Raw genomic sequence first — 9,947 nt, forward strand, 5'->3', positions numbered from 1 at the left:
ATTGACGGTGAAAAAACGCGTTCAGTCGCAGCATTAGTTCCTGGTAAGGACAGCATGTATCCCACAATTTTTAGTGCATTATTGTATGGAACATGGTTTGTTTCAAAATGATGAAATATTTCTAACCATTTGTTCTCTATTGTGATTTTTGCTGATGCCCAAGATTTAACCTTTTCCTTATTAATATTTTTTTTAATAATGATACCTCGTAAGTCATTAAGTGTCACTTTCAAGGCTGGTGCTAGACTTTTTGCTGCCACTATAAAATATAAATAATATGAGTACTGTCTGCTAAATTCATGAAATAAATAAATCAATTACTTACCTAAATTATTTGAATAGCGGATTTGTTGACATCACTTGTTTACCTAGCACTAGCACGCAGTACGATGTGTATCATCTGAGAGACAGTGACAAAATGTTTTGTCATTGCCAATTCCAAAAAAATACCATTGTTCATTAAGTCCAAACAATGGTGGTCGAATTCTAACAACTGATCAACAATGCAAACTTTGATAAGCAGTTCTCAATAATCAGTTCTGAACAATTATTTGTTATCATTAAAGTTTAACATTATAAAATTAACAAAAATAATATAAAACTCATATCCTGGCAAAATAGCCACATGGCAGCCAAAAACCGTCTATTCCCTTCCTGTTCTCCTGCCGTTCCCTAGCTTGTCGTGCATTCTTTCCAAAAATCGAGACTTTTAAAAAATGCCACAGGACACAGGACAAATTATTAAAAATTGGGACTGTCCTGGCAAAAGCGGGACGTCTGGTCACTTTACCAGAGAAAGAAGTAAGGAAAGAAAAAAAAAGGAGGCCTAAAAAGAGATTTGACAATCAGAAAACAAATAGAAAAATAGTAAACTTAAAATGTAACTATATCAATATTTTACCAAAGGTAAATTAGTAAGTACTCAATTTAAAATGCAGAGATTATCAGAATGGATAAAAAGAAGAATGTCTCAACTATTTGCTACCTACAAGAGGCACACATTTAATAGGAAGACACAGATATGCTGAAAGTTAAAAAATGGAAGTAGATACAGGATACAAACAACAACCAGAAGAAAACTGGAGACTGGGTTAGTACCAGGCACAATAGATTTCAAAACAAAGACTATCAACGGTAACAGAGAGGGACATTTTATGATGACATTTATCAGAAAAACACAAAAAACAAGCATACACGCACACCTCAAAAATATAGGATGCATATATTTTTTAAGGGCATATGATTCAATCACTAAGAAAATAGGCGTGGCCATGAAGCAAATCTCTATAAATTTAAAAGGATTGAAATTGTACAGAGTATGTTCTTTGAGTATAATGGAATTTGCGATAAATAAAAAGAAAAAATCTAGAAGCTCCAAAATGTTTGAAATTAAATAACATTCTCCTAAAAAACCCCGAGTAAAAGAGAATTTTTACTCTTGTAAAAACCACAAGAGCGTTTAGAATGTTATTCTTAACAGTGATGAAAGTAGTGCCAAGATTTACCTGAAACAGTGGGGGCAGTACTTAGAGGACACTTCAATGCTCCAGGGGTCTAAAATCAATGACCTGGGTTTCTACTTTGAGAACTAGAAAAAGGAACGCGAAGCAAACCCAAATCAAGGAGAAGAAAGAAAGTAATAAAGTGCAGAAACTGATGAAATAGAAAACAATGGAGAAAACTGACAAAGCCAAAAGTTGGTTTTCTGAAAAGATAAGCCTCGAGCTAGGCTATTCCAGGGAGAGAAAACACAAATTATCAACCTTAGCAATAAAAGACGGCACACAGAACAGATCCTGCAGACATTACATTTTTTAATCAGACACAATGAATCCTGAAAAAAGCTCCCAACAGTGATCGTCTCTTAGGGGTGAGGAGGACTGTTGGCTGGGAAAATGGAAAATGCTTAAATGCCTGAGGGGACTTTCTGAGGTGACAATAACATTCTATATTTTGATAAAACACTGGGTTGCGTCAATGCAGGTGTGTGCGTTTGTTGAAATGTATTGCATGGTACGCTGAAGATCTGGGCCCAAATTTTACTTAAAGTGGAGAGAAGAAGTATAGCTGGGGGTAAAAGGGAAGGAAGAGGAGGAGGTAAAGGAACCATAAATTCAAGGGTCCACTCTCCCCACCTCTTAGGTGTCCATCAGAGGCCTATCACACAGCTGGGCCCTCCCTCCATTCACACAGTTTCTTCCCCCGGCTTCCAGAGGCCGCGCTCTCCTGGTTTGCCTCCCACTTGACTGGCCATCTCATTCTCTTTGGTTGGTTTTTTACAGTCTGTCTAGCCTCACTCCTTCGGTCATCTCTGGAGTCTCATGGTTTAGAAGACCTTGGACCATGGCTTAAAGGTGTCTAGCCCTGATTATTCTGGACTTTTTAGAATGTGGGAGCATGTGGCATCAGTTTTTCTCCTCTTGAGTCCTGGTCACCAATCTAAGGCCGCAAGAAGAGTCCTACTCATCACACAGGGCTACTGATCCTTACCAAGTTTCTGCTCTGTGCCCATGTGCTGCCAGGGGCTACCATAGAACCTCCCATCAGCTTTTGTGGGTTTTCTTGTGTCTGTATGTGTGAGCCCCCCTTATCTTTAGAGACTCCTTGTTTCATGAAATCAGTTGAAACAGTATTCCAGACAAGAAAAGATTTCTTTTCCCTTATTCCCCACGTCCCTCCTACTTCCTTCCTTCCCTCCCTCCCTTCTTCATTCATTAAAAAAAAAATAAGTAGCCAGCCCCTTCTCCATGCCAGGCACTGCCTGGGGGCTTGCCCCCAAGGCGCTCACAGTCTAGCGCAGAAAGAGATGAAGAGGCGGCACCAGCTGCCCAGGGTTCCGGGTGCTATGAAGGGCTCCAGCAGGTGCAGCGGAGCCCCAGGTACGCTTGCTCTGGGGGGAAGGGGAGGGGCAGTTGCAACCATGAACAGAGGGTGCTGCAGGAGGAAGGGCATCACCCTTTGTGACCCCTGAGGCTTTCCCTCTTTGGGGCTCAGTTTCCTCATCTGCAAAGTGAGAGAATTGGGCTAAACCACAGGTTTTCCCACGGTTCTTCCACGGTTTTTCCACGGCTGGGATGGAAGAGGGGGGCAGGTGGAGCTCCTGCCCTAAGTCTCTTCCATCAGGGCCGCCTCTATCTTACCTGATCGCTGTTCAGGCTTCCACCTTAGTGTCCATTACCTAGAGGATGCTGGGAAACGGGTATCTGTTTTTGAGGAGTGTCTGGAGACCCTTCCACTCTGACAGTGTGTCTCTAAAGTGGGCCAGCTCCCGAGGGTGGGTCCTGGATGCTGGATGGTGTGTCCAGCATGCCACCTGAGCCAGCCTGCTCCATGCCAGCCAGCCTCCCAGCCTACCTGTGGCCACAGCCCACCCTTGACAGTTCTGCCAATGGACCAAGAGATCTAGCTAGTTGGAGCCAAGGGTAAAGAATCTGCCTCAGGAGGGCTCAAAGCCAGATAGAGGTGGGGATCAGGTAGGACCAGCTTGGAGCTGGCAAGAGTAAAAGAGATAGAGAGATTGGGCAAGAAGTGACCCCTTTTAAAGTAAGACGTGACCAGTAGGTGTGGTGTCTGGAAAAGGGCTTTTCTCAATTCAAAGGAGTGGGTGGGGGTGGGGTGCTGACTTCTATTTTTGCCTTGAGAGGGTTTTTGGAGAAAGACTATAACTTTTTTCCCAGATGTTTCTTGAATTAGAAAAGATGAGTGGTATATAACTAGGGCACAGATGCTTGGTCCATTCTCAAGCCTTGGTGACAGAATGCTCAGGGGGCACCATGGTCTGAGGGTGGAGTCATTAGAGGGCAGTTTGGGAGCCACTTGTTGACAACTGCCACATAGATGGCAGCTGTGGTGAAAGGGCGATAGCCTTGGGCTAAGACCTGGTTCAAACCCCAAGTCCATTATCTATTAGCTGTGTGACCTCAAACAAGTTGCTCAACCTCTCTGAACCATAGTTTTCTTATGTTTGGTTGGGAATGGCAAACTACTTTTTGGCATCACATGAAGATTAAAGGTAATTAATATGTGTCAGTGCCCACCCTGCTGGTGGTCATGGAATAGGCGGGCATTCTTCTCCAGGTCTGTACCTGTCCCTCTCAGCACAGCTGTCCTCTGGGAAAACTCTGGGCCCAGGATGCAGGAGGCTATGCCCAAGAGGATCCAGAACAATATGCATGCACCCAGTGTGGGCCCCCCTAGCTTTGGAAACCTGAGTGAAGTTTCCTTGCTGAGACAGCAGGATTGTCATGACCTGGGTGGAGGGAGTATCATTTAAATCCCCCAGAGATTTAAAATCACTTGCTAAATGCTGAGTGCTTAAAAATGTTTTTAAAATTAATTTACCAGTCATGAAACTTGTTAATGGTCAACGTAAGGGTTTGAAACATTGGAAACATGAAATTCTTTCTGTGTGTGGGGTGTCTCTATTGCACCCAGGTCAGGAGGCTGGTCAGTTTTGACCTGCTTCCCACAGAGAATGACATGTCACTCGTGACCTTCACACTCTGCTGATCCAGCGGCAGGATGTCAGGTTGGGGTGGGGGACACCTGCAGAGTCATTGATGTATGTTCTGTCCTGTGTCCTTGGCCTCATTAACCCCATATTCTAACCAGTCCAACCACTGGTCCCAGACTAGATGATCCACTCAGCAGTTTCTGGTGTCTGATATTCCATCTATTGGAACTCGTTATTTTTTGGCATGTCTGCACAGCAACCACAACTCATACGATGTGTAATCTTAAGATGCCTCAAGGTGCAGTGAGCTTCTGATTCACCAAAGATTTGATTACACACAGTATCACCTTTGTGTCAGGCCTTTCTGAACATGTTCTAACACCTTGACGTTGCACAGCCTCACGTGAGTTGACCAGAGCACACTTGGGCTGGGACAGGGAGATCTGGACCCTAGATTTGGTTCTGCCATAAACATGTGACATGACTCTGGGCAAGTCACTCTCTCTCTTTGGGTCTCAGTTTCCTCACCTGTAAGCATGGAATTTAATACCCCGTGCTCTGCCTGTCTCACTGCAGTGAAGTAAAGATCAAAATAGAAAATGAAGGCTGGGTGTGGTGGCTCATGTCTATAATCCTAGCACTCTGGGAGGCTGAGGCAGGTGGATTGCTTGAACTCAGGAGTTCCAGACCAGCTTGAGCAAGAGTGAGACCCCATCCCTGATAAAAATAGAAACACTAGCTGGGGTGGTGCACACCTGTAGTCCCAGCTACTCAGGAGGCTGAGGCAAGAGCATTGCTGAAACCCAAGAGTTTGAGGTTGCTATGAATTATGATGCCACTGTCCCAAATAAATAAATAAATAAATATCCCAAAGCTTTGAAAGTGAAAGGGGTTATTGTGTGGCCCCTCAAGTAAAATGGCATTTGTTATCGTTAATAACTTCTGTTAATTCCTTTTGCTAACTATGCTGGGCTTTTAGAAAGCACTGCACTCTAAAAAGTGATGCCCAAATAATGCTTTGTCTCTAGTGGGTGAATAAGGTCCCTGGCCAGGTTAGGTACGAAGGAAACAAGAGGAAATGGCTTTAAGGCTCAGGGGCAGACAGACTTGGGGGGCAGCTTGGACATGGGATCTGGGAGACTCAGCCTTTAGGACCATGAGGCCTTTTCTATGCTATAGCCCAGGCTTCTATCTGCTCCTGACTCCTCCCAGTTTTGTCTTGACCTTCCTGGACCCTCTCACTCTCTTTGCACAGTGCCCTGAGAGGCCAGAAGGGCCTGTCACCCTCTTGGCCAAGGATGGGTGACCTTTGAATCACCATCAAGATGGTACATTTGAATTAAGGCCTTTGTTTCCCCTGGTCAGTCCTACCTATTAAGTGCACCCACATCCCACCTAACATCCAATTCCTTTACTGCTGTAGTTTCTCAGTAATCACACCATCCATGGGAATCTAGGTGGAAGTGAAACAACTAACACACAGTCATTTCTATCTGTTTGTAAATAACAGCTGTGACAATGATGGTGATGTAAGGTTGCATTCTAGCACAGTGATACTACATGGATTACTATAGAGCAGTGATTGTGACGTGCAATAGGAAAGAACAAATCTTGTGAATGTATTGCTGAGCTAAAGAAGCCAGACATAAGAAAGGACTTACTACCGCCTCCCTTTGTATAAAGCTCAAAAGCAGGCAAAATTAATATATGGTATTGGAAGTCAGGTTAGTACCCCCCCCCCCCCGGGGGCTGGACAGTGATAGGAAGGATCTGAGGAGGGCTCTGGGTGCTGAAAATGTTCAGTTTCTTTTCTTTTTTTCTTTTTTTTTTTTTTGAGTAGTATGGTGTCATAGCTAACAGCAACCTCAGTCTCTTGGACTCATGCAATCCTCTTGCCTCAGTTTTTTATTTTCAGTAGAGATGAGGGTCTCGTCTTGCTCAGTCTGGTCTCAAACTCCTGAGCTCAAGCAATCCTCAAGTAATCCCAGAGTTCTAGTATTACAGGTATGAGCCATTGCGTCCCTCCAATGTTCTGTTTCTTAATCTGGGTGCTGTTTGGTTTGTGAAGGTTCATAGAGCGGCACAATCTTGAATTGCGCATATGTCTGCATGCCTGCTGTTATTTTAAGGGAAGCTTAGAAACTCCAACATTTATTAATTTAAAATTTTTAATGTGATCTCACGTTTTGGTGCCCATACATATTGGCATCAAAACATTTCTGGAGAACTCAGGCCTTGTGTATTTAATAGTCTGGGCGCTAGACAGGCCATCTTCCTGTTCTGGGCTGTGGCATAGCTCCTTGTTTCTGGTGGGCCAGGCCATTATTAAACTGCTGGATAATCCAGGAGGTCAGGGCCATGGGCTGGAGCAGACAGGTGGTGCCAGTCACCACTCGCCCAGGCTGAAAACCTCAGTCCTTCCTTGAGCATTGTGACCTTGTCCACTCAGGTGGCCCACAGGGGTTATGTCCACTCCATCACTTGGAATTTACTATGTGTGTCTCGGAAGTTCCCATGTGCACATCGTGTCCCTCATGAGCCTCTCGAAGCTGGTGCCCACCACATCCTTTATTTCTGAGACCTTCCAGACGCAAAACCCAGGTAGAATAGATATTCAGTAGCCATAAGCTCCTTGAATGCCATTCTTGAAGTTCTCTTTTCTTCCCATACCCTGCCTGGAAGCATTTATGTTTGGGGTAGCTTTTCCATTTACAAATTGTGTAGCATTGGGAATATTTATTCCCTCCCTAAACCTCACTTTAATTATTTGTAAAATTAGAATAGCAATCCAAGTGTCACTGAGCTATGAGGAGGCTCAAATGGGCTAACCTCTAGGGCAGGTGCTTATGACTGGGGCTGTCCTTCTGCCCTCAGGTGACATTCCCAATCCCCACCTGGCACTGGGTCAGTGAGGGGAGATCCCGGAAGCCAATGAGTAGCCCCATTCATTCCTCAACAGCACCCTAAATAATCCACTGCTTGAGAAAGTTCAAAGAAACATTAGCAATTTATTGATTTCCTATATTTCCAAAAAAGCAAATACATAGCGTATCACACAGGGCAACTGGGCCGGGCCACTACAAAGCTTTTATACAAACATGAAGCAAGGGAACAATGGGCCATAAAAAGGCTCCCCCTGCCCCCACCCACCGCTGGCCCTGGCCTTATCTCTCCCAGCCACCCACCTCCCAGACAGGCTCCGAGGTGGACAAGCAGAGAGCACATCGCTGCTTCTTAGATCCCTATGAGAAGCGAGGGGTCTGAGTTGCCGGTCTGACCCCACTGGAGAGGCTGTGGGTGGACAATAACTGGATTTTTAAGCACAGGAGATCCTGAGGTTGGGGTGGGGATAGAGTCTGTGTCTGTTTTCATTTGGCCTCAAATTGGAACTTCTTGTTTTAGGCGTCAACTTTGGTAGCGTGAGGTCAATGTGGACTTAAAATATGGAGACCTGTGTTAGATACTTACAGCTTAGCAAAGTCCTTCCTCTCTCTAGCAAATGCATCCTCAAGACCCTCTCAGTGTCATCTCTTCCAAAGTGACAGGCATGGGTCAGAAGACTGGGTACCTAGGCTCACCTGGCTGGCCTAAGAGGGCACCAGAGGTTACTCAAATCAGACCAGGCCTGCCTGTCCTCACTCCCAAGGCAGAGGGCAGGGCCCATGTGGCCCTTCACCCATGGGAGGAAAATGAACTAGGATACTGCAGCAGGTCAGGCCAGTGCTAAGGGGAAGTGGCATCTCCAGGCTTACATAGGAGTAGCAGTTTATTTCTCTGTCACCCTGACTGGACCACACATCCCCTCTCAGACCAAGGAATCCCTAAATCCAAGGACCCCATTTCTCCTCTTTCCTGCAGAAGAACAAACGCTACTCAAGGATAAGGGCATGGTCTGTTTTGTTCACAGATGTATTCTAAGTGCTTAGAGTACTGTCCGGTACAGGGTGGTGCTCCATAAATAGGTGAATCCCTCTGGGTCCTGAGGACTGGTAGAGGGGACCACATTGAAACTTACTCCAAGGATCGTTTGGTGGGATCAGGCTCCCACATGGGTCCCCAAGAGGGATTGGTGAGCCAAGAGTGGACCTTTCCCTGTGGGCAAAAACAGTGAGGGTGTTATAGACCCACAGCACAGAGCACACCTGGTTTAATGGCCTGGGATTCCCCTCTGAGGACAGTGCTCTCATGTCCAGCCTCCTCCATCCTCAGTCGTCACCTCTTAACAGGCCCATCTCAACACCAGAATGGTGTTTTTCAGTTCTGACTGCTGGAGTGACAAGTGGGGCTGGACTGTAGGGTAGTGCAGAGGGTCAGGAGACTTAGGAGGAGAATGAGAAGGAGTGAGGAGGTGGAGAAGGAGCATCTTACACTCTTTCAGAGAGGGTATAGACCAGGCAGTTAATTTCTGTCTGACACCAGCCATGCAGACAAAGAGTTGGAGAGTAGAGAGCAGAGGCCCGGTAAGGCTATGCTCTGCCCTATCTGGCAGTCTGTACTGCCGGCCATAGGCACCGTCAGGTTCCTCAGGAGGCCTGGGGAGCCCATCCCCTGCTTCTCACCTGCAGTGCACACAGGCTGGGGTCTTGGTATGGCAGGTGCTCCTAACAGGGCCTCCTTATCACATTCCTGGTTTTACAGAGAGGAATAAGACAGCTTGGGGGAAGGTGGCACCCTGATGTGAGGCTTTCCTTTTCTAGTCTATCCAAATTCCTTTCCTCCAAGTCTCCTGGGAACCAACACTCCCTTCACTTGATGCATAGCAAGGTTTGGTGCAAGGCATCTTCCTGGTTAATTTGCAACCTTCCCTCCCCCCACCCCACACCTATTCCATGGGAAGCCTAAGTAAGTGAAGGCCCAGCCCTGGCTTGTTTGCCCTCTTCATTGGGAATGTGAAGACCAAAAGCCATTCCCTGAAAGCTCTTTGGCTTCTCTGAGCACCATTTTTGCCTCTGTCTCCTGTAACAAGTAGGGACTTTGCCTGCTAGGTATACACAGCCCAAGAGATGGCGAGCCCCATCTCTCTGGTCCCTATTCCCCTGGGCAGACCTCATACAGCAAAGCAAGTGCGAAAGCCCTGCTGTCTAGAGCCCCACCCCCTGCCTGTGGCACTGAAGGAGGCATCATCAGACACACTAGATTTCCCATGAGATAGACAAAGTCTCCCTCCCTGCAAAGCAGCCTCTCAAGGGGGGAGATTAGCCCAGCCCCATTTCCTCCTCCCTCACCCCAGGAGATGGCGGGCAGGAAGCCCACAGAACTCCTCATGGGCCTGGGCCACCAGAGCCCCCACCTCGGCAGAACGGATTTCAGGACCTACAGGCAGCTCATAGAAAAGCATGTGCCATCCTTGCCTATGAGTAAGAACCACAGCAGAGTCTTTTTTATCACCTGATGAGCTGCAATGAAAAGCTCACCTAGCTCTTTGCAGTTTGTGGTTATGCTTTTAGGCACTCACACACACCATGCACACACGCATACACACACACACACACAC

The sequence above is a fragment of the Otolemur garnettii genome, unplaced genomic scaffold, assembly GCF_000181295.1.
Source record: "Otolemur garnettii isolate 467f Iridium unplaced genomic scaffold, OtoGar3 scaffold00055, whole genome shotgun sequence".
NCBI classification, from domain to species: Eukaryota; Metazoa; Chordata; class Mammalia; order Primates; family Galagidae; genus Otolemur; species Otolemur garnettii.